We start from the raw sequence: 26,047 nt of genomic DNA on the forward strand, positions 1-26,047 counted from the left end.
AAGCATTCTGTGAAACTTCTCTCTGATCTGTGCATTCAAATAACAGAGTTTAACCTTACTTTTGATTGTGGAGTTTTGAAACACTCTTTCTTTATGAACTGCAAGTGGGCATTTGGAGCGCATTGAGGCCTATCATGGCAAAAGGAATATCTTCAAATAAAAACTACGCAGAAGCATTCTGTGAAACTTCTTTCTGATCTGTGCATTCAACTAACAGAGTTTATTGTTACTTTTGATTGAAGAGTTTTGAAACACTCTTTTTTTATGAACTGCAAGTGGACATTTGGAGCGCTATGTAGCCTATCGTTGAAAAAGGAACATCTTAAAGTAAAAACTACACAGAAGCATTCTGTGAAACTTCTTTCTGATCTGTGCATTGTAGTAAAAGAGTTGAACCTTACTTTTGATTGAGGAATTTTGAAACACTCTTTCTGTATAAACTGCAAGTGGACATTTGGAACGCTATGAGGCCTATCGTGGAAAAAGAATATGTACAAATAAAAACTACACAAAAGCATTCTGTGAAACTTCTTTCTGATATGTGCATTCAACTAACCGAGTTTAACCTTACTTTATATTAAGCAGTGTTGAAACAGTCTATATGTAGATTCTGCAAGCGGACATTTAGAACGCTTTGAGGCCTATCGTGGAAAAAGGAATAACTTCAAATAAGAACAACGCGGAAGCATTCTGTAAGACTTCTTTCTGATCTGTTCCTTCAACTAACAGAGATGAACCTTATTTTTGATTGAGGAGTTTTGAAACACTCTTTCTGTATAAACTGCAAGTGGAAATTTGGAGCACTATTGCGTCTATCGTAGAAAAAGGAATAACTTCCAATAAAAACTAAACAGAAGCATTCTGTGCAACTTCTTTCTGATCTGTGCCTTCAACTAACAGAGTTGAACCTTACTTTTGATAGAGCAGTTTTGAAACACTCTTTCTGTATAAACTGCAAGTTGACATTTGGAGCGCAATGAGGCATATCGTGGAAAGAGGAATATCTTCAAATAAAAACTACACAGAAGCATTCTGTGAAACTTCTCTCTGATCTGTGCATTCAAATACCAGAGTTTAACCTTACTTTTGATTGTGGAGTTTTGAAACACTCTTTCTTTATGAACTGCAAGTTGGCATTTGGAGCGCATTGAGGCCTATCATGGCAAAAGGAATATCTTCAAATAAAAACTACGCAGAAGCATTCTTTGAAACTTCTTTCTGATCTGTGCATTCAACTAACAGAGTTTAACCTTACTTTGGATTGTGGAGTTTTGAAACACTCTTTCTTCATGAACTGCAAGTGGACACTTGGAGCGCATTGAGGCCTATCATGGCAAAAGGAATATCTTCAAATAAAAACTACACAGAAGCATTCTGTGAAACTTCTTTCTGATCTGTGCATTCAACTAACAGAGTTTATTGTTACTTTTGATTGAAAAGTTTTGAAACACTCATTTTGTATGAACTGCAAGTGGACATTTTGAGCGCTATGTAGCCTATCGTTGAAAAAGGATCATCTTAATATAAAAACTACACAGAAGCATTCTGTGAAACTTCTTTCTGATATATGCATTCAACTAACAGAGTTTAACCTGATTTTTGATTGAGGAGTTTTGAAACACTCTTTCTGTATAAACTGCAAGTGGAAATTTGGAGCACTATTGCGTCTATCGTAGAAAAAGGAATATCTACAAATAAAAACTACACAGAAGCATTTTGTGAAACTTCTTTCTGATCTGTGCATTCAGCTAACAGAGTTTAACCTTACTTTGGATTGTGGAGTTTTGAAACACTCTTTCTTCATGAACTGCAAGTGGACACTTGGAGCGCATTGAGGCCTATCATGGCAAAAGGAATATCTTCAAATAAAAACTACACAGAAGCATTCTGTGAAACTTCTTTCTGATCTGTGCATTCAACTAACAGAGTTTATTGTTACTTTTGATTGAAGAGTTTTGAAACACTCTTTTTGTATGAACTGCAAGTGGACATTTGGAGCGCTATGTAGCCTATCGTTGAAAAAGGAACATCTTAAAATAAAAACTACACAGAAGCATTCTGTGAAACTTCTTTCTGATCTGTGCATTGTAGTAACAGAGTTGATCCTTACTTTTGATTGAGGAATTTTGAAACACTCTTTCTGTATAAACTGCAAGTGGACATTTGGAACGCTATGAGGCCTATCGTGGAAAAAGGAATATGTAGAAATAAAAACTACACAGAAGCATTCTGTGAAACTTCTTTCTGATATATGCATTCAACTAACAGGGTTTAACCTTACTTTTTATTAAGCAGTGTTGAAACAGTCTATATGTAGAGTCTGCAAGCGGACATTTAGAACGCTTTGAGGCCTATCGTGGAAAAAGGAATAACTTCAAATAAGAACAACGCGGAAGCATTCTGTAAGACTTCTTTCTGATCTGTGCATTCAACTAACAGAGTTGAACCTTATTTTTGATTGAGGAGTTTTGAAACACTCTTTCTGTATAAACTGCAAGTGGAAATTTGGAGCACTATTGCGTCTATCGTAGAAAAAGGAATACCTTCCAATAAAGACTACACAGAAGCATTCTTTGAAACTTCTTTCTGATCTGTGCATTCAACTAACAGAGTTTAACCTTACTTTGGATTGTGGAGTTTTGAAACACTCTTTCTTCATGAACTGCAAGTGGACACTTGGAGCGCATTGAGGCCTATCATGGCAAAAGGAATATCTTCAAATAAAAACTACACAGAAGCATTCTGTGAAACTTCTTTCTGATCTGTGCATTCAACTAACAGAGTTTATTGTTACTTTTGATTGAAAAGTTTTGAAACACTCATTTTGTATGAACTGCAAGTGGACATTTTGAGCGCTATGTAGCCTATCGTTGAAAAAGGATCATCTTAATATAAAAACTACACAGAAGCATTCTGTGAAACTTCTTTCTGATATATGCATTCAACTAACAGAGTTTAACCTGATTTTTGATTGAGGAGTTTTGAAACACTCTTTCTGTATAAACTGCAAGTGGAAATTTGGAGCACTATTGCGTCTATCGTAGAAAAAGGAATATCTACAAATAAAAACTACACAGAAGCATTTTGTGAAACTTCTTTCTGATCTGTGCATTCAACTAACAGAGTTTAACCTTACTTTGGATTGTGGAGTTTTGAAACACTCTTTCTTCATGAACTGCAAGTGGACACTTGGAGCGCATTGAGGCCTATCATGGCAAAAGGAATATCTTCAAATAAAAACTACACAGAAGCATTCTGTGAAACTTCTTTCTGATCTGTGCATTCAACTAACAGAGTTTATTGTTACTTTTGATTGAAGAGTTTTGAAACACTCTTTTTGTATGAACTGCAAGTGGACATTTGGAGCGCTATGTAGCCTATCGTTGAAAAAGGAACATCTGAAAATAAAAACTACACAGAAGCATTCTGTGAAACTTCTTTCTGATCTGTGCATTGTAGTAACAGAGTTGATCCTTACTTTTGATTGAGGAATTTTGAAACACTCTTTCTGTATAAACTGCAAGTGGACATTTGGAACGCTATGAGGCCTATCGTGGAAAAAGGAATATGTAGAAATAAAAACTACACAGAAGCATTCTGTGAAACTTCTTTCTGATATATGCATTCAACTAACAGGGTTTAACCTTACTTTTTATTAAGCAGTGTTGAAACAGTCTATATGTAGAGTCTGCAAGCGGACATTTAGAACGCTTTGAGGCCTATCGTGGAAAAAGGAATAACTTCAAATAAGAACAACGCGGAAGCATTCTGTAAGACTTCTTTCTGATCTGTGCATTCAACTAACAGAGTTGAACCTTATTTTTGATTGAGGAGTTTTGAAACACTCTTTCTGTATAAACTGCAAGTGGAAATTTGGAGCACTATTGCGTCTATCGTAGAAAAAGGAATACCTTCCAATAAAGACTACACAGAAGCATTCTTTGATACTTCTTTCTGATCTGTGCATTCAACTAACAGAGTTTAACCTTACTTTGGATTGTGGAGTTTTGAAACACTCTTTCTTCATGAACTGCAAGTGGACACTTGGAGCGCATTGAGGCCTATCATGGCAAAAGGAATATCTTCAAATAAAAACTACACAGAAGCATTCTGTGAAACTTCTTTCTGATCTGTGCATTCAACTAACAGAGTTTATTGTTACTTTTGATTGAAGAGTTTTGAAACACTCTTTTTGTATGAACTGCAAGTGGACATTTGGAGCGCTATGTAGCCTATCGTTGAAAAAGGAACATCTTAAAATAAAAACTACACAGAAGCATTCAGTGAAACTTCTTTCTGATCTGTGCATTGTAGTAACAGAGTTGATCCTTACTTTTGATTGAGGAATTTTGAAACACTCTTTCTGTATAAACTGCAAGTGGACATTTGGAACGCTATGAGGCCTATCGTGGAAAAAGGATTATGTCCAAAAAAAACTACACAGAAGCATTCTGTGAAACTTCTTTCTGATATATGCATTCAACTAACAGAGTTTAACCTTACTTTTTATTAAGCAGTGTTGAAACAGTCTATATGTAGAGTCTGCAAGCGGACATTTAGAACGCTTTGAGGCCTATCGTGGAAAAAGGAATAACTTCAAATAAGAACAACGCGGAAGCATTCTGTAAGACTTCTTTCTGATCTGTGCATTCAACTAACAGAGTTGAACCTTATTTTTGATTGAGGAGTTTTGAAACACTCTTTCTGTATAAACTGCAAGTGGAAATTTGGAGCACTATTGCGTCTATCGTAGAAAAAGGAATACCTTCCAATAAAGACTACACAGAAGCATTCTGTGAAACTTCTTTCTGATCTGTGCATTCAACTAACAGAGTTTAACCTTACTTTGGATTGTGGAGTTTTGAAACACTCTTTCTTCATGAACTGCAAGTGGACACTTGGAGAGCACAGAGGCCTATCATGGCAAAAGGAATATCTTCAAATAAAAACTACACAGAGCCATTCTGTGAAACTTCTTTCTGATCTCTGCATTCAAATAACAGAGTTGAACCATACTTTTGATTCAGGAGATTTGAAACACTCTTTCTGTATAAACTGCAAGTGGACATTTGGAGCGCAATGAGGCATATCGTGGAAAGAGGAATATCTTCAAATAAAAACTACACAGAAGCATTCTGTGAAACTTCTCTCTGATCTGTGCATTCAAATAACAGAGTTTAACCTTACTTTTGATTGTGGAGTTTTGAAACACTCTGTATGAACTGCAAGTTGGCATTTGGAGCGCATTGAGGCCTATCATGGCAAAAGGAATATCTTCAAATAAAAACTACGCAGAAGCATTCTGTGAAACTTCTTTCTGATCTGTTCATTCAACTAACAGAGTTTATTGTTACTTTTGATTGAAGAGTTTTGAAACACTCTTTTTGTATGAACTGCAAGTGGACATTTGGAGCGCTATGTAGCCTATCGTTGAAAAAGGAACATGTTAAAATAAAAACTACACAGAAGCATTCTGTGAAACTTCTTTCTGATCTGTGCATTGTAGTAACAGAGTTGATCCTTACTTTTGATTGAGGAATTTTGAAACACTCTTTCTGTATAAACTGCAAGTGGACATTTGGAACGCTATGAGGCCTATCGTGGAAAAAGGAATATGTACAAATAACTACACAGAAGCATTCTGTGAAACTTCTTTCTGATATATGCATTCAACTAACAGAGTTTAACCTTACTTTTTATTAAGCAGTGTTGAAACAGTCTATATGTAGAGTCTGCAAGCGGACATTTAGAACGCTTTGAGGCCTATCGTGGAAAAAGGAATAACTTCAAATAACAACGCGGAAGCATTCTGTAAGACTTCTTTCTGATCTGTGCATTCAACTAACAGAGTTGAACCTTATTTTTGATTGAGGAGTTTTGAAACACTCTTTCTGTATAAACTGCAAGTGGAAATTTGGAGCACTATTGCGTCTATCGTAGAAAAAGGAATACCTTCCAATAAAGACTACACAGAAGCATTCTGTGAAACTTCTTTCTGATCTGTGCATTCAACTAACAGAGTTTAACCTTACTTTGGATTGTGGAATTTTGAAACACTCTTTCTTCATGAACTGCAAGTGGACACTTGGAGAGCACAGAGGCCTATCATGGCAAAAGGAATATCTTCAAATAAAAACTACACAGAACCATTCTGTGAAACTTCTTTCTGATCTCTGCATTCAACTAACAGAGTTGAACCATACTTTTGATTCAGGAGATTTGAAACACTCTTTCTGTATAAACTGCAAGTGGACATTTGGAGCGCAATGTGGCATATCGTGGAAAGAGGAATATCTTCAAATAAAAACTACACAGAAGCATTCTGTGAAACTTCTCTCTGATCTGTGCATTCAAATAACAGAGTTTAACCTTACTTTTGATTGTGGAGTTTTGAAACACTCTTTCTTTATGAACTGCAAGTGGGCATTTGGAGCGCATTGAGGCCTATCATGGCAAAAGGAATATCTTCAAATAAAAACTACGCAGAAGCATTCTGTGAAACTTCTTTCTGATCTGTGCATTCAACTAACAGAGTTTATTGTTACTTTTGATTGAAGAGTTTTGAAACACTCTTTTTTTATGAACTGCAAGTGGACATTTGGAGCGCTATGTAGCCTATCGTTGAAAAAGGAACATCTTAAAGTAAAAACTACACAGAAGCATTCTGTGAAACTTCTTTCTGATCTGTGCATTGTAGTAAAAGAGTTGAACCTTACTTTTGATTGAGGAATTTTGAAACACTCTTTCTGTATAAACTGCAAGTGGACATTTGGAACGCTATGAGGCCTATCGTGGAAAAAGAATATGTACAAATAAAAACTACACAAAAGCATTCTGTGAAACTTCTTTCTGATATGTGCATTCAACTAACCGAGTTTAACCTTACTTTATATTAAGCAGTGTTGAAACAGTCTATATGTAGATTCTGCAAGCGGACATTTAGAACGCTTTGAGGCCTATCGTGGAAAAAGGAATAACTTCAAATAAGAACAACGCGGAAGCATTCTGTAAGACTTCTTTCTGATCTGTTCCTTCAACTAACAGAGATGAACCTTATTTTTGATTGAGGAGTTTTGAAACACTCTTTCTGTATAAACTGCAAGTGGAAATTTGGAGCACTATTGCGTCTATCGTAGAAAAAGGAATAACTTCCAATAAAAACTACACAGAAGCATTCTGTGAAACTTCTTTCTGATCTGTGCCTTCAACTAACAGAGTTGAACCTTACTTTTGATAGAGCAGTTTTGAAACACTCTTTCTGTATAAACTGCAAGTTGACATTTGGAGCGCAATGAGGCATATCGTGGAAAGAGGAATATCTTCAAATAAAAACTACACAGAAGCATTCTGTGAAACTTCTCTCTGATCTGTGCATTCAAATACCAGAGTTTAACCTTACTTTTGATTGTGGAGTTTTGAAACACTCTTTCTTTATGAACTGCAAGTTGGCATTTGGAGCGCATTGAGGCCTATCATGGCAAAAGGAATATCTTCAAATAAAAACTACGCAGAAGCATTCTTTGAAACTTCTTTCTGATCTGTGCATTCAACTAACAGAGTTTAACCTTACTTTGGATTGTGGAGTTTTGAAACACTCTTTCTTCATGAACTGCAAGTGGACACTTGGAGCGCATTGAGGCCTATCATGGCAAAAGGAATATCTTCAAATAAAAACTACACAGAAGCATTCTGTGAAACTTCTTTCTGATCTGTGCATTCAACTAACAGAGTTTATTGTTACTTTTGATTGAAAAGTTTTGAAACACTCATTTTGTATGAACTGCAAGTGGACATTTTGAGCGCTATGTAGCCTATCGTTGAAAAAGGATCATCTTAATATAAAAACTACACAGAAGCATTCTGTGAAACTTCTTTCTGATATATGCATTCAACTAACAGAGTTTAACCTGATTTTTGATTGAGGAGTTTTGAAACACTCTTTCTGTATAAACTGCAAGTGGAAATTTGGAGCACTATTGCGTCTATCGTAGAAAAAGGAATACCTTCCAATAAAGACTACACAGAAGCATTCTGTGAAACTTCTTTCTGATCTGTGCATTCAACTAACAGAGTTTAACCTTACTTTGGATTGTGGAATTTTGAAACACTCTTTCTTCATGAACTGCAAGTGGACACTTGGAGAGCACAGAGGCCTATCATGGCAAAAGGAATATCTTCAAATAAAAACTACACAGAACCATTCTGTGAAACTTCTTTCTGATCTCTGCATTCAACTAACAGAGTTGAACCATACTTTTGATTCAGGAGATTTGAAACACTCTTTCTGTATAAACTGCAAGTGGACATTTGGAGCGCAATGTGGCATATCGTGGAAAGAGGAATATCTTCAAATAAAAACTACACAGAAGCATTCTGTGAAACTTCTCTCTGATCTGTGCATTCAAATAACAGAGTTTAACCTTACTTTTGATTGTGGAGTTTTGAAACACTCTTTCTTTATGAACTGCAAGTGGGCATTTGGAGCGCATTGAGGCCTATCATGGCAAAAGGAATATCTTCAAATAAAAACTACGCAGAAGCATTCTGTGAAACTTCTTTCTGATCTGTGCATTCAACTAACAGAGTTTATTGTTACTTTTGATTGAAGAGTTTTGAAACACTCTTTTTTTATGAACTGCAAGTGGACATTTGGAGCGCTATGTAGCCTATCGTTGAAAAAGGAACATCTTAAAGTAAAAACTACACAGAAGCATTCTGTGAAACTTCTTTCTGATCTGTGCATTGTAGTAAAAGAGTTGAACCTTACTTTTGATTGAGGAATTTTGAAACACTCTTTCTGTATAAACTGCAAGTGGACATTTGGAACGCTATGAGGCCTATCGTGGAAAAAGAATATGTACAAATAAAAACTACACAAAAGCATTCTGTGAAACTTCTTTCTGATATGTGCATTCAACTAACCGAGTTTAACCTTACTTTATATTAAGCAGTGTTGAAACAGTCTATATGTAGATTCTGCAAGCGGACATTTAGAACGCTTTGAGGCCTATCGTGGAAAAAGGAATAACTTCAAATAAGAACAACGCGGAAGCATTCTGTAAGACTTCTTTCTGATCTGTTCCTTCAACTAACAGAGATGAACCTTATTTTTGATTGAGGAGTTTTGAAACACTCTTTCTGTATAAACTGCAAGTGGAAATTTGGAGCACTATTGCGTCTATCGTAGAAAAAGGAATAACTTCCAATAAAAACTACACAGAAGCATTCTGTGAAACTTCTTTCTGATCTGTGCCTTCAACTAACAGAGTTGAACCTTACTTTTGATAGAGCAGTTTTGAAACACTCTTTCTGTATAAACTGCAAGTTGACATTTGGAGCGCAATGAGGCATATCGTGGAAAGAGGAATATCTTCAAATAAAAACTACACAGAAGCATTCTGTGAAACTTCTCTCTGATCTGTGCATTCAAATACCAGAGTTTAACCTTACTTTTGATTGTGGAGTTTTGAAACACTCTTTCTTTATGAACTGCAAGTTGGCATTTGGAGCGCATTGAGGCCTATCATGGCAAAAGGAATATCTTCAAATAAAAACTACGCAGAAGCATTCTTTGAAACTTCTTTCTGATCTGTGCATTCAACTAACAGAGTTTAACCTTACTTTGGATTGTGGAGTTTTGAAACACTCTTTCTTCATGAACTGCAAGTGGACACTTGGAGCGCATTGAGGCCTATCATGGCAAAAGGAATATCTTCAAATAAAAACTACACAGAAGCATTCTGTGAAACTTCTTTCTGATCTGTGCATTCAACTAACAGAGTTTATTGTTACTTTTGATTGAAAAGTTTTGAAACACTCATTTTGTATGAACTGCAAGTGGACATTTTGAGCGCTATGTAGCCTATCGTTGAAAAAGGATCATCTTAATATAAAAACTACACAGAAGCATTCTGTGAAACTTCTTTCTGATATATGCATTCAACTAACAGAGTTTAACCTGATTTTTGATTGAGGAGTTTTGAAACACTCTTTCTGTATAAACTGCAAGTGGAAATTTGGAGCACTATTGCGTCTATCGTAGAAAAAGGAATATCTACAAATAAAAACTACACAGAAGCATTTTGTGAAACTTCTTTCTGATCTGTGCATTCAGCTAACAGAGTTTAACCTTACTTTGGATTGTGGAGTTTTGAAACACTCTTTCTTCATGAACTGCAAGTGGACACTTGGAGCGCATTGAGGCCTATCATGGCAAAAGGAATATCTTCAAATAAAAACTACACAGAAGCATTCTGTGAAACTTCTTTCTGATCTGTGCATTCAACTAACAGAGTTTATTGTTACTTTTGATTGAAGAGTTTTGAAACACTCTTTTTGTATGAACTGCAAGTGGACATTTGGAGCGCTATGTAGCCTATCGTTGAAAAAGGAACATCTTAAAATAAAAACTACACAGAAGCATTCTGTGAAACTTCTTTCTGATCTGTGCATTGTAGTAACAGAGTTGATCCTTACTTTTGATTGAGGAATTTTGAAACACTCTTTCTGTATAAACTGCAAGTGGACATTTGGAACGCTATGAGGCCTATCGTGGAAAAAGGAATATGTAGAAATAAAAACTACACAGAAGCATTCTGTGAAACTTCTTTCTGATATATGCATTCAACTAACAGGGTTTAACCTTACTTTTTATTAAGCAGTGTTGAAACAGTCTATATGTAGAGTCTGCAAGCGGACATTTAGAACGCTTTGAGGCCTATCGTGGAAAAAGGAATAACTTCAAATAAGAACAACGCGGAAGCATTCTGTAAGACTTCTTTCTGATCTGTGCATTCAACTAACAGAGTTGAACCTTATTTTTGATTGAGGAGTTTTGAAACACTCTTTCTGTATAAACTGCAAGTGGAAATTTGGAGCACTATTGCGTCTATCGTAGAAAAAGGAATACCTTCCAATAAAGACTACACAGAAGCATTCTTTGAAACTTCTTTCTGATCTGTGCATTCAACTAACAGAGTTTAACCTTACTTTGGATTGTGGAGTTTTGAAACACTCTTTCTTCATGAACTGCAAGTGGACACTTGGAGCGCATTGAGGCCTATCATGGCAAAAGGAATATCTTCAAATAAAAACTACACAGAAGCATTCTGTGAAACTTCTTTCTGATCTGTGCATTCAACTAACAGAGTTTATTGTTACTTTTGATTGAAAAGTTTTGAAACACTCATTTTGTATGAACTGCAAGTGGACATTTTGAGCGCTATGTAGCCTATCGTTGAAAAAGGATCATCTTAATATAAAAACTACACAGAAGCATTCTGTGAAACTTCTTTCTGATATATGCATTCAACTAACAGAGTTTAACCTGATTTTTGATTGAGGAGTTTTGAAACACTCTTTCTGTATAAACTGCAAGTGGAAATTTGGAGCACTATTGCGTCTATCGTAGAAAAAGGAATATCTACAAATAAAAACTACACAGAAGCATTTTGTGAAACTTCTTTCTGATCTGTGCATTCAACTAACAGAGTTGAACCTTACTTTGGATTGTGGAGTTTTGAAACACTCTTTCTTCATGAACTGCAAGTGGACACTTGGAGCGCATTGAGGCCTATCATGGCAAAAGGAATATCTTCAAATAAAAACTACACAGAAGCATTCTGTGAAACTTCTTTCTGATCTGTGCATTCAACTAACAGAGTTTATTGTTACTTTTGATTGAAGAGTTTTGAAACACTCTTTTTGTATGAACTGCAAGTGGACATTTGGAGCGATATGTAGCCTATCGTTGAAAAAGGAACATCTTAAAATAAAAACTACACAGAAGCATTCAGTGAAACTTCTTTCTGATCTGTGCATTGTAGTAACAGAGTTGATCCTTACTTTTGATTGAGGAATTTTGAAACACTCTTTCTGTATAAACTGCAAGTGGACATTTGGAACGCTATGAGGCCTATCGTGGAAAAAGGAATATGTAGAAATAAAAACTACACAGAAGCATTCTGTGAAACTTCTTTCTGATATATGCATTCAACTAACAGGGTTTAACCTTACTTTTTATTAAGCAGTGTTGAAACAGTCTATATGTAGAGTCTGCAAGCGGACATTTAGAACGCTTTGAGGCCTATCGTGGAAAAAGGAATAACTTCAAATAAGAACAACGCGGAAGCATTCTGTAAGACTTCTTTCTGATCTGTGCATTCAACTAACAGAGTTGAACCTTATTTTTGATTGAGGAGTTTTGAAACACTCTTTCTGTATAAACTGCAAGTGGAAATTTGGAGCACTATTGCGTCTATCGTAGAAAAAGGAATACCTTCCAATAAAGACTACACAGAAGCATTCTGTGAAACTTCTTTCTGATCTGTGCATTCAACTAACAGAGTTTAACCTTACTTTGGATTGTGGAGTTTTGAAACACTCTTTCTTCATGAACTGCAAGTGGACATTTGGAGAGCACAGAGGCCTATCATGGCAAAAGGAATATCTTCAAATGAAAACTACACAGAACCATTCTGTGAAACTTCTTTCTGATCTCTGCATTCAACTAACAGAGTTGAACCATACTTTTGATTCAGGAGATTTGAAACACTCTTTCTGTATAAACTGCAAATGGATATTTGGAGCGCAATGAGGCATATCGTGGAAAGAGGAATATCTTCAAATAAAAACTACACAGAAGCATTCTGTGAAACTTCTCTCTGATCTGTGCATTCAAATACCAGAGTTTAACCTTACTTTTGATTGTGGAGTTTTGAAACACTCTTTCTTTATGAACTGCAAGTTGGCATTTGGAGCGCATTGAGGCCTATCATGGCAAAAGGAATATCTTCAAATAAAAACTACGCAGAAGCATTCTTTGAAACTTCTTTCTGATCTGTGCATTCAACTAACAGAGTTTAACCTTACTTTGGATTGTGGAGTTTTGAAACACTCTTTCTTCATGAACTGCAAGTGGACACTTGGAGCGCATTGAGGCCTATCATGGCAAAAGGAATATCTTCAAATAAAAACTACACAGAAGCATTCTGTGAAACTTCTTTCTGATCTGTGCATTCAACTAACAGAGTTTATTGTTACTTTTGATTGAAAAGTTTTGAAACACTCATTTTGTATGAACTGCAAGTGGACATTTTGAGCGCTATGTAGCCTATCGTTGAAAAAGGATCATCTTAATATAAAAACTACACAGAAGCATTCTGTGAAACTTCTTTCTGATATATGCATTCAACTAACAGAGTTTAACCTGATTTTTGATTGAGGAGTTTTGAAACACTCTTTCTGTATAAACTGCAAGTGGAAATTTGGAGCACTATTGCGTCTATTGTAGAAAAAGGAATATCTACAAATAAAAACTACACAGAAGCATTTTGTGAAACTTCTTTCTGATCTGTGCATTCAACTAACAGAGTTTAACCTTACTTTGGATTGTGGAGTTTTGAAACACTCTTTCTTCATGAACTGCAAGTGGACACTTGGAGCGCATTGAGGCCTATCATGGCAAAAGGAATATCTTCAAATAAAAACTACACAGAAGCATTCTGTGAAACTTCTTTCTGATCTGTGCATTCAACTAACAGAGTTTATTGTTACTTTTGATTGAAGAGTTTTGAAACACTCTTTTTGTATGAACTGCAAGTGGACATTTGGAGCGCTATGTAGCCTATCGTTGAAAAAGGAACATCTTAAAATAAAAACTACACAGAAGCATTCTGTGAAACTTCTTTCTGATCTGTGCATTGTAGTAACAGAGTTGATCCTTACTTTTGATTGAGGAATTTTGAAACACTCTTTCTGTATAAACTGCAAGTGGACATTTGGAACGCTATGAGGCCTATCGTGGAAAAAGGAATATGTAGAAATAAAAACTACACAGAAGCATTCTGTGAAACTTCTTTCTGATATATGCATTCAACTAACAGGGTTTAACCTTACTTTTTATTAAGCAGTGTTGAAACAGTCTATATGTAGAGTCTGCAAGCGGACATTTAGAACGCTTTGAGGCCTATCGTGGAAAAAGGAATAACTTCAAATAAGAACAACGCGGAAGCATTCTGTAAGACTTCTTTCTGATCTGTGCATTCAACTAACAGAGTTGAACCTTATTTTTGATTGAGGAGTTTTGAAACACTCTTTCTGTATAAACTGCAAGTGGAAATTTGGAGCACTATTGCGTCTATCGTAGAAAAAGGAATACCTTCCAATAAAGACTACACAGAAGCATTCTGTGAAACTTCTTTCTGATCTGTGCATTCAACTAACAGAGTTTAACCTTACTTTGGATTGTGGAATTTTGAAACACTCTTTCTTCATGAACTGCAAGTGGACACTTGGAGAGCACAGAGGCCTATCATGGCAAAAGGAATATCTTCAAATAAAAACTACACAGAACCATTCTGTGAAACTTCTTTCTGATCTCTGCATTCAACTAACAGAGTTGAACCATACTTTTGATTCAGGAGATTTGAAACACTCTTTCTGTATAAACTGCAAGTGGACATTTGGAGCGCAATGAGGCATATCGTGGAAAGAGGAATATCTTCAAATAAAAACTACACAGAAGCATTCTGTGAAACTTCTCTCTGATCTGTGCATTCAAATAACAGAGTTTAACCTTACTTTTGATTGTGGAGTTTTGAAACACTCTTTCTTTATGAACTGCAAGTGGGCATTTGGAGCGCATTGAGGCCTATCATGGCAAAAGGAATATCTTCAAATAAAAACTACGCAGAAGCATTCTGTGAAACTTCTTTCTGATCTGTGCATTCAACTAACAGAGTTTATTGTTACTTTTGATTGAAGAGTTTTGAAACACTCTTTTTTTATGAACTGCAAGTGGACATTTGGAGCGCTATGTAGCCTATCGTTGAAAAAGGAACATCTTAAAATAAAAACTACACAGAAGCATTCTGTGAAACTTCTTTCTGATCTGTGCATTGTAGTAAAAGAGTTGAACCTTGCTTTTGATTGAGGAATTTTGAAACACTCTTTCTGTATAAACTGCAAGTGGACATTTGGAACGCTATGAGGCCTATCGTGGAAAAAGGAATATGTACAAATAAAAACTACACAGAAGCATTCTGTGAAACTTCTTTCTGATATATGCATTCAACTAACAGAGTTTAACCTTACTTTTTATTAAGCAGTGTTGAAACAGTCTATATGTAGAATCTGCAAGCGGACATTTAGAACGCTTTGAGGCCTATCGTGGAAAAAGGAATAACTTCAAATAAGAACAACGCGGAAGCATTCTGTAAGACTTCTTTCTGATCTGTTCCTTCAACTAACAGAGATGAACCTTATTTTTGATTGAGGAGTTTTGAAACACTCTTTCTGTATAAACTGCAAGTGGAAATTTGGAGCACTATTGCGTCTATCGTAGAAAAAGGAATAACTTCCAATAAAAACTACACAGAAGCATTCTGTGAAACTTCTTTCTGATCTGTGCCTTCAACTAACAGAGTTGAACCTTACTTTTGATTGAGCAATTTTGAAACACTCTTTCTGTATAAACTGCAAGTTGACATTTGGAGCGCAATGAGGCATATCGTGGAAAGAGGAATATCTTCAAATAAAAACTACACAGAAGCATTCTGTGAAACTTCTCTCTGATCTGTGCATTCAAATACCAGAGTTTAACCTTACTTTTGATTGTGGAGTTTTGAAACACTCTTTGTTTATGAACTGCAAGTTGGCATTTGGAGCGCACTGAGGCCTATCATGGCAAAAGGAATATCTTCAAATAAAAACTACGCAGAAGCATTCTTTGAAACTTCTTTCTGATCTGTGCATTCAACTAACAGAGTTTAACCTTACTTTGGATTGTGGAGTTTTGAAACACTCTTTCTTCATGAACTGCAAGTGGACACTTGGAGCGCATTGAGGCCTATCATGGCAAAAGGAATATCTTCAAATAAAAACTACACAGAAGCATTCTGTGAAACTTCTTTCTGATCTGTGCATTCAACTAACAGAGTTTATTGTTACTTTTGATTGAAAAGTTTTGAAACACTCATTTTGTATGAACTGCAAGTGGACATTTTGAGCGCTATGTAGCCTATCGTTGAAAAAGGATCATCTTAATATAAAAACTACACAGAAGCATTCTGTGAAACTTCTTTCTGATATATGCATTCAACTAACAGAGTTTAACCTGATTTTTGATTGAGGAGTTTTGAAACACTCTTTCTGTATAAACTGCAAGTGGAAATTTGGAGCACTATGCGTCTATCGTAGAAAAAGGAATATCTACAAATAAAAACTACACAGAAGCATTTTGTGAAACTTCTTTCTGATCTGTGCATTCAACTAACAGAGTTTAACCTTACTTTGGATTGTGGAGTTTTGAAACACTCTTTCTTCATGAACTGCAAGTGGACAATTGGAGCGCATTGAGGCCTATCATGGCAAAAGGAATATCTTCAAATAAAAACTACACAGAAGCATTCTGTGAAACTTCTTTCTGATCTGTGCATTCAACTAACAGAGTTTATTGTTACTTTTGATTGAAGAGTTTTGAAACACTCTTTTTGTATGAACTGCAAGTGGACATTTGGAGCGCTATGTAGCCTATCGTTGAAAAAGGAACATCTTAAAATAAAAACTACACAGAAGCATTCTGTGAAACTTCTTTCTGATCTGTGCATTGTAGTAACAGAGTTGATCCTTACTTTTGATTGAGGAGTTTTGAAACACTCTTTCTGTATAAACTGCAAGTGGACATTTGGAACGCTATGAGGCCTATCGTGGAAAAAGGAATATGTAGAAATAAAAACTACACAGAAGCATTCTGTGAAACTTCTTTCTGATATATGCATTCAACTAACAGGGTTTAACCTTACTTTTTATTAAGCAGTGTTGAAACAGTCTATATGTAGAGTCTGCAAGCGGACATTTAGAACGCTTTGAGGCCTATCGTGGAAAAAGGAATAACTTCAAATAAGAACAACGCGGAAGCATTCTGTAAGACTTCTTTCTGATCTGTGCATTCAACTAACAGAGTTGAACCTTATTTTTGATTGAGGAGTTTTGAAACACTCTTTCTGTATAAACTGCAAGTGGAAATTTGGAGCACTATTGCGTCTATCGTAGAAAAAGGAATACCTTCCAATAAAGACTACACAGAAGCATTCTTTGAAACTTCTTTCTGATCTGTGCATTCAACTAACAGAGTTTAACCTTACTTTGGATTGTGGAGTTTTGAAACACTCTTTCTTTATGAACTGCAAGTTGGCATTTGGAGCGCATTGAGGCCTATCATGGCAAAAGGAACATCTTCAAATAAAAACTACACAGAAGCATTCTGTGAAACTTCTTTCTGATCTGTGCATTCAACTAACAGAGTTTATTGTTACTTTTGATTGAAAAGTTTTGAAACACTCATTTTGTATGAACTGCAAGTGGACATTTTGAGCGCTATGTAGCCTATCGTTGAAAAAGGATCATCTTAATATAAAAACTACACAGAAGCATTCTGTGAAACTTCTTTCTGATATATGCATTCAACTAACAGAGTTTAACCTGATTTTTGATTGAGGAGTTTTGAAACACTCTTTCTGTATAAACTGCAAGTGGAAATTTGGAGCACTATTGCGTCTATCGTAGAAAAAGGAATACCTTCCAATAAAGACTACACAGAAGCATTCTGTGAAACTTCTTTCTGATCTGTGCATTCAACTAACAGAGTTTAACCTTACTTTGGATTGTGGAGTTTTGAAACACTCTTTCTTCATGAACTGCAAGTGGACACTTGGAGAGCACAGAGGCCTATCATGGCAAAAGGAATATCTTCAAATAAAAACTACACAGAACCATTCTGTGAAACTTCTTTCTGATCTCTGCATTCAACTAACAGAGTTGAACCATACTTTTGATTCAGGAGATTTGAAACACTCTTTCTGTATAAACTGCAAGTGGACATTTGGAGCGCAATGAGGCATATCGTGGAAAGAGGAATATCTTCAAATAAAAACTACACAGAAGCATTCTGTGAAACTTCTCTCTGATCTGTGCATTCAAATAACAGAGTTAACCTTACTTTTGATTGTGGAGTTTTGAAACACTCTTTCTTTATGAACTGCAAGTGGGCATTTGGAGCGCATTGAGGCCTATCATGGCAAAAGGAATATCTTCAAATAAAAACTACGCAGAAGCATTCTGTGAAACTTCTTTCTGATCTGTGCATTCAACTAACAGAGTTTATTGTTACTTTTGATTGAAGAGTTTTGAAACACTCTTTTTGTATGAACTGCAAGTGGACATTTGGAGCGCTATGTAGCCTATCGTTGAAAAAGGAACATCTTAAAATAAAAACTACACAGAAGCATTCTGTGAAACTTCTTTCTGATCTGTGCATTGTAGTAACAGAGTTGAACCTTGCTTTTGATTGAGGAATTTTGAAACACTCTTTCTGTATAAACTGCAAGTGGACATTTGGAACGCTATGAGGCCTATCGTGGAAAAAGGAATATGTACAAATAAAAACTACACAGAAGCATTCTGTGAAACTTCTTTCTGATATATGCCTTCAACTAACAAGAGTTTAACCTTACTTTTTATTAAGCAGTGTTGAAACAGTCTATATGTAGAATCTGCAAGCGGACATTTAGAACGCTTTGAGGCTTATCGTGGAAAAAGGAATAACTTCAAATAAGAACAACGCGGAAGCATTCTGTAAGACTTCTTTCTGATCTGTGCATTCAACTAACAGAGTTGAACCTTATATTTGATTGAGGAGTTTTGAAACACTCCTTCTGTATAAACTGCAAGAGGACATTTGGAGCACTATTGCGTCTATCGTAGAAAAAGGAATAACTTCAAATAAAAACTAAACAGAAGCATTCTGTGAAACTTCTTTCTGATCTGTGCATTCAACTAACACAGTTTAACCTTACTTTGGATGGTGGAGTTTGAAACACTCTTTCTTCATGAACTGCAAGTGGACACTTGGAGCGCATTGAGGCCAATCGTTGAAAAAGGAACATCTTAAAATAAAAACTACACAGAAGCATTCTGTGAAACTTCTTTCTGATCTGTGCATTGTAGTAACAGAGTTGAACCTTACTTTTCATTGAGGAATTTTGAAACACTCTTTCTGTATAAACTGCAAGTGGACATTTGGAACGCTATGAGGCCTATCGTGGAAAAAGGAATATGTACAAATAAAAACTACACAGAAGCATTCTGTGAAACTTCTTTCTGATATATGCATTCAACTAACAGAGTTTAACCTTACTTTTTATTAAGCAGTGTTGAAACAGTCTATATGTAGAATCTGCAAGCGGACATGTAGAACGCTTTGAGGCCTATCGTGGAAAAAGGAATAACTTCAAATAAGAACAACGCGGAAGCATTCTGTAAGACTTCTTTCTGATCTGTGCATTCAACTAACAGAGTTGAACCTTATTTTTGATTGAGGAGTTTTGAAACACTCTTTCTGTATAAACTGCAAGTGGAAATTTGGAGCACTATTGCGTCTATCGCAGAAAAAGGAATAACTTCCAATAAAAACTACACAGAAGCATTCTGTGAAACTTCTTTCTGATCTGTGCATTCAACTAACAGAGTTTAACCTTACTTTGGATTGTGGAGTTTTGAAACACTCTTTCTTCATGAACTGCAAGTGGACACTTGGAGAGCACAGAGGCCTATCATGGCAAAAGGAATATCTTCAAATACAAACTACACAGAACCATTCTGTGAAACTTCTTTCTGATCTCTGCATTCAACAGAGTTGAACCTTACTTTTGATTCAGGAGATTTGAAACACTCTTTCTGTATAAACTGCAAGTGGACATTTGGAGCGCTATGAGGCATATCGTGGAAAGAGGAATATCTTCAAATAAAAACTACACAGAAGCATTCTGTGAAACTTGTTTCTGATCTGTGCACTCAACTAACAGTGTTTAACCTTACTTTTGATTGAGCAGTTTTGCAACAGTCTATTTGTAGAATCTGCAAGTGGACACTTGGAGGACATAGAGGCCTATGGTGAAAAGAGAAATATCTTCCCCTAAAAACTACACGGAGGCATTCTGTGAAACTTCTTTCTGATCTCTGCATTCAACTAACACAGTTGAAATTTATTTTTGATTGAGGAATTTCGACACACTCTTTCTGTTTAAACTGTAAGAGGAAATTTGGAGCACTATGAGGCGTATCGTGGAAAAAGGAATATCTACAAATAAAAACTACGCAGAAGCATTCTGTGAAACTTGTTTCTGATTTGTGCATTCAACTAACAGTGTTTAACCTTACTTTTGATTGAGCAGTTTTGCAACAATCTATTTGTAGAATCTGCAAGTGGACACCTGGAGAACATTGAGGCCTATGGTGAAAAAAGAAATATCTTCCCTTAAAAACTACACGGAGGCCTTCTGTGAAACTTCTTTTGGATCTGTGCATTCAACTAACACAGTTGAAACTTATTTTTGACTGAGGAATTTTGAAACACTCTTTCTGTTTAAACTGTAAGTGGAAATTTGGAGCACTATGAGGCCTATCGTGGAAAAAGGAATATCTACAAATAAAAACTACACAGAAGCATTCTGTGAAACTTCTTTCTGATCTGTGCATTCAAATAAAAGATGTTAACCTTACTTTTGATTGAGGCGTTTGGAAATACTCTTTCTGCATAAATCGCAAGGGGACATTTGGAGCGCTATGAGGCCTACCGTGGAAAAAGCAATATCTACAAATAAAAACTACACAGAAGCATTCTGTGAAACTTCTTTCTGATATGTGCCTTCAACTAACAGAGTTGAACCTTACTTTTGATTGAGCAGTTTTGAAACACTCTTTCTGTATGAACTGCAAGTGGACATTTGGAGCGCAATGAGGCATATCGTGCAAAGAGGAATATCTTCAAATAAAAACTACACAGAAGCATTCTGTGAAACTTCTCTCTGATCTGTGAATTCAAATAACAGAGTTTAACCTTACTTTTGATTGTGGAGTTTTGAAACACTCTTTCTTTATGAACTGCAAGTTGGCATTTGGAGCGCATTGAGGCCTATCATGGCAAAAGGAACATCTTCAAATAAAAACTACACAGAAGCATTCTGTGAAACTTCTTTCTGATCTGTGCATTCAACTAACAGAGTTTATTGTTACTTTTGATGGAAGAGTTTTGAAACACTCTTTTTGTATGAACTGCAAGTGGACATTTGGAGCGCTATGTAGCCTATCGTTGAAAAAGGAACATCTTAAAGTAAAAACTACACAGAAGCATTCTGTGAAACTTCTTTCTGATCTGTGCATTGTAGTAAAAGAGTTGAACCTTACTTTTGATTGAGGAATTTTGAAACACTCTTTCTGTATAAACTGCAAGTGGACATTTGGAACGCTATGAGGCCTATCGTGGAAAAAGAATATGTACAAATAAAAACTACACAGAAGCATCCTGTGAAACTTCTTTCTGATATATGCATTCAACTAACAGAGTTTAACCTTACTTTTTATTAAGCAGTGTTGAAACAGTCTATATGTAGAATCTGCAAGCGGACATTTAGAACGCTTTGAGGCCTATCGTGGAAAAAGGAATAACTTCAAATAAGAACAACGCAGAAGCATTCTGTAAGACTTCTTTCTGATCTGTTCCTTCAACTAACAGAGATGAACCTTATTTTTGATTGAGGAGTTTTGAAACACTCTTTCTGTATAAACTGCAAGTGGAAATTTGGAGCACTATTGCGTCTATCGTAGAAAAAGGAATAACTTCCAATAAAAACTACACAGAAGCATTCTGTGAAACTTCTTTCTGATATGTGCCTTCAACTAACAGAGTTGAACCTTACTTTTGATTGAGCAGTTTTGAAACACTCTTTCTGTATAAACTGCAAGTTGACATTTGGAGCGCAATGAGGCATATCGTGGAAAGAGGAATATCTTCAAATAAAAACTACACAGAAGCATTCTGTGAAACTTCTCTCTGATCTGTGCATTCAAATACCAGAGTTTAACCTTACTTTTGATTGTGGAGTTTTGAAACACTCTTTCTTTATGAACTGCAAGTTGGCATTTGGAGCGCATTGAGGCCTATCATGGCAAAAGGAATATCTTCAAATAAAAACTACGCAGAAGCATTCTTTGAAACTTCTTTCTGATCTGTGCATTCAACTAACAGAGTTTAACCTTACTTTGGATTGTGGAGTTTTGAAACACTCTTTCTTCATGAACTGCAAGTGGACACTTGGAGCGCATTGAGGCCTATCATGGCAAAAGGAATATCTTCAAATAAAAACTACACAGAAGCATTCTGTGAAACTTCTTTCTGATCTGTGCATTCAACTAAGAGTTTATTGTTACTTTTGATTGAAAAGTTTTGAAACACTCATTTTGTATGAACTGCAAGTGGACATTTTGAGCGCTATGTAGCCTATCGTTGAAAAAGGATCATCTTAATATAAAAACTACACAGAAGCATTCTGTGAAACTTCTTTCTGATATATGCATTCAACTAACAGAGTTTAACCTGATTTTTGATTGAGGAGTTTTGAAACACTCTTTCTGTATAAACTGCAAGTGGAAATTTGGAGCACTATTGCGTCTATCGTCGAAAAAGGAATATCTACAAATAAAAACTACACAGAAGCATTTTGTGAAACTTCTTTCTGATCTGTGCATTCAACTAACAGAGTTTAACCTTACTTTGGATTGTGGAGTTTTGAAACACTCTTTCTTCATGAACTGCAAGTGGACACTTGGAGCGCATTGAGGCCTATCATGGCAAAAGGAATATCTTCAAATAAAAACTACACAGAAGCATTCTGTGAAACTTCTTTCTGATCTGTGCATTCAACTAACAGAGTTTATTGTTACTTTTGATTGAAGAGTTTTGAAACACTCTTTTTGTATGAACTGCAAGTGGACATTTGGAGCGCTATGTAGCCTATCGTTGAAAAAGGAACATCTTAAAATAAAAACTACACAGAAGCATTCTGTGAAACTTCTTTCTGATCTGTGCATTGTAGTAACAGAGTTGATCCTTACTTTTGATTGAGGAATTTTGAAACACTCTTTCTGTATAAACTGCAAGTGGACATTTGGAACGCTATGAGGCCTATCGTGGAAAAAGGAATATGTAGAAATAAAAACTACACAGAAGCATTCTGTGAAACTTCTTTCTGATATATGCATTCAACTAACAGAGTTTAACCTTACTTTTTATTAAGCAGTGTTGAAACAGTCTATATGTAGAGTCTGCAAGCGGACATTTAGAACGCTTTGAGGCCTATCGTGGAAAAAGGAATAACTTCAAATAAGAACAACGCGGAAGCATTCTGTAAGACTTCTTTCCGATCTGTGCATTCAACTAACAGAGTTGGACCTTATTTTTGATTGAGGAGTTTTGAAACACTCTTTCTGTATAAACTGCAAGTGGAAATTTGGAGCACTATTGCGTCTATCGTAGAAAAAGGAATACCTTCCAATAAAGACTACACAGAAGCATTCTTTGAAACTTCTTTCTGATCTGTGCATTCAACTAACAGAGTTTAACCTTACTTTGGATTGTGGAGTTTTGAAACACTCTTTCTTCATGAACTGCAAGTGGACACTTGGAGCGCATTGAGGCCTATCATGGCAAAAGGAATAACTTCAAATAAAAACTACACAGAAGCATTCTGTGAAACTTCTTTCTGATCTGTGCATTCAACTAACAGAGTTTATTGTTACTTTTGATTGAAGAGTTTCGAAACAATCTTTTTGTATGAACTGCAAGTGGACAATTGGAGCGCTATGTAGCCTATCGTTGAAAAAGGAACATCTTAAAATAAAAACTACACAGAAGCATTCAGTGAAACTTTTTCTGATCTGTGCATTGTAGTAACAGAGTTGATCCTTACTTTTGATTGAGGAATTTTGAAACACTCTTTCTGTATAAACTGCAAGTGGACATTTGGAACGCTATGAGGCCTATCGTGGAAAAAGGAATATGTACAAATAAAAACTACACAGAAGCATTCTGTGAAACTTCTTTCTGATATATGCATTCAACTAACAGAGTTTAACCTTACTTTTTATTAAGCAGTGTTGAAACAGTCTATATGTAGAGTCTGCAAGCGGACATTTAGAACCCTTTGAGGCCTATCGTGGAAAAAGGAATAACTTCAAATAACAACGCGGAAGCATTCTGTAAGACTTCTTTCTGATCTGTGCATTCAACTAACAGAGTTGAACCTTATTTTTGATTGAGGAGTTTTGAAACACTCTTTCTGTATAAACTGCAAGTGGAAATTTGGAGCACTATTGCGTCTATCGTAGAAAAAGGAATACCTTCCAATAAAGACTACACAGAAGCATTCTGTGAAACTTCTTTCTGATCTGTGCATTCAACTAACAGAGTTTAACCTTACTTTGGATTGTGGAGTTTTGAAACACTCTTTCTTCATGAACTGCAAGTGGACACTTGGAGAGCACAGAGGCCTATCATGGCAAAAGGAATATCTTCAAATAAAAACTACACAGAACCATTCTGTGAAACTTCTTTCTGATCTCTGCATTCAACTAACAGAGTTGAACCTTACTTTTGATTCAGGAGATTTGAAACACTCTTTCTGTATAAACTGCAAGTGGACATTTGGAGCGCAATGAGGCATATCGTGGAAAGAGGAATATCTTCAAATAAAAACTACACAGAAGCATTCTGTGAAACTTCTCTCTGATCTGTGCATTCAAATAACAGAGTTTAACCTTACTTTTGATTGTGGAGTTTTGAAACACTCTTTCTTTATGAACTGCAAGTGGGCATTTGGAGCGCATTGAGGCCTATCATGGCAAAAGGAATATCTTCAAATAAAAACTACGCAGAAGCATTCTGTGAAACTTCTTTCTGATCTGTGCATTCAACTAACAGAGTTTATTGTTACTTTTGATTGAAGAGTTTTGAAACACTCTTTTTGTATGAACTGCAAGTGGACATTTGGAGCGCTATGTAGCCTATCGTTGAAAAAGGAACATCTTAAAATAAAAACTACACAGAAGCATTCTGTGAAACTTCTTTCTGATCTGTGCATTGTAGTAACAGAGTTGAACCTTGCTTTTGATTGAGGAATTTTGAAACACTCTTTCTGTATAAACTGCAAGTGGACATTTGGAACGCTATGAGGCCTATCGTGGAAAAAGGAATATGTACAAATAAAAACTACACAGAAGCATTCTGTGAAACTTCTTTCTGATATATGCCTTCAACTAACAAGAGTTTAACCTTACTTTTTATTAAGCAGTGTTGAAACAGTCTATATGTAGAATCTGCAAGCGGACATTTAGAACGCTTTGAGGCTTATCGTGGAAAAAGGAATAACTTCAAATAAGAACAACGCGGAAGCATTCTGTAAGACTTCTTTCTGATCTGTGCATTCAACTAACAGAGTTGAACCTTATATTTGATTGAGGAGTTTTGAAACACTCTTTCTGTATAAACTGCAAGAGGACATTTGGTGCACTATTGCGTCTATCATAGAAAAAGGAATAACTTCAAATAAAAACTAAACAGAAGCATTCTGTGAAACTTCTTTCTGATCTGTGCATTCAACTAACAGAGTTTAACCTTACTTTGGATGGTGGAGTTTTGAAACACTCTTTCTTCATGAACTGCAAGTGGACACTTGGAGCGCATTGAGGCCTATCGTTGAAAAAGGAACATCTTAAAATAAAAACTACACAGAAGCATTCTGTGAAACTTCTTTCTGATCTGTGCATTGTAGTAACAGAGTTGAACCTTACTTTTGATTGAGGAATTTTGAAACACTCTTTTTGTATAAACTGCAAGTGGACATTTGGAACGCTATGAGGCCTATCGTGGAAAAAGGAATATGTACAAATAAAAACTACACAGAAGCATTCTGTGAAACTTCTTTCTGATATATGCATTCAACTAACAGAGTTTAACCTTACTTTTTATTAAGCAGTGTTGAAACAGTCTATATGTAGAATCTGCAAGCGGACATTTAGAACGCTTTGAGGCCTATCGTGGAAAAAGGAATAACTTCAAATAAGAACAACGCGGAAGCATTCTGTAAGACTTCTTTCTGATCTGTGCATTCAACTAACAGAGTTGAACCGTATTTTTGATTGAGGAGTTTTGAAA

This window comes from Symphalangus syndactylus, chromosome 13 (genome assembly GCF_028878055.3).
Source record: "Symphalangus syndactylus isolate Jambi chromosome 13, NHGRI_mSymSyn1-v2.1_pri, whole genome shotgun sequence".
NCBI lineage: Eukaryota > Metazoa > Chordata > Mammalia > Primates > Hylobatidae > Symphalangus > Symphalangus syndactylus.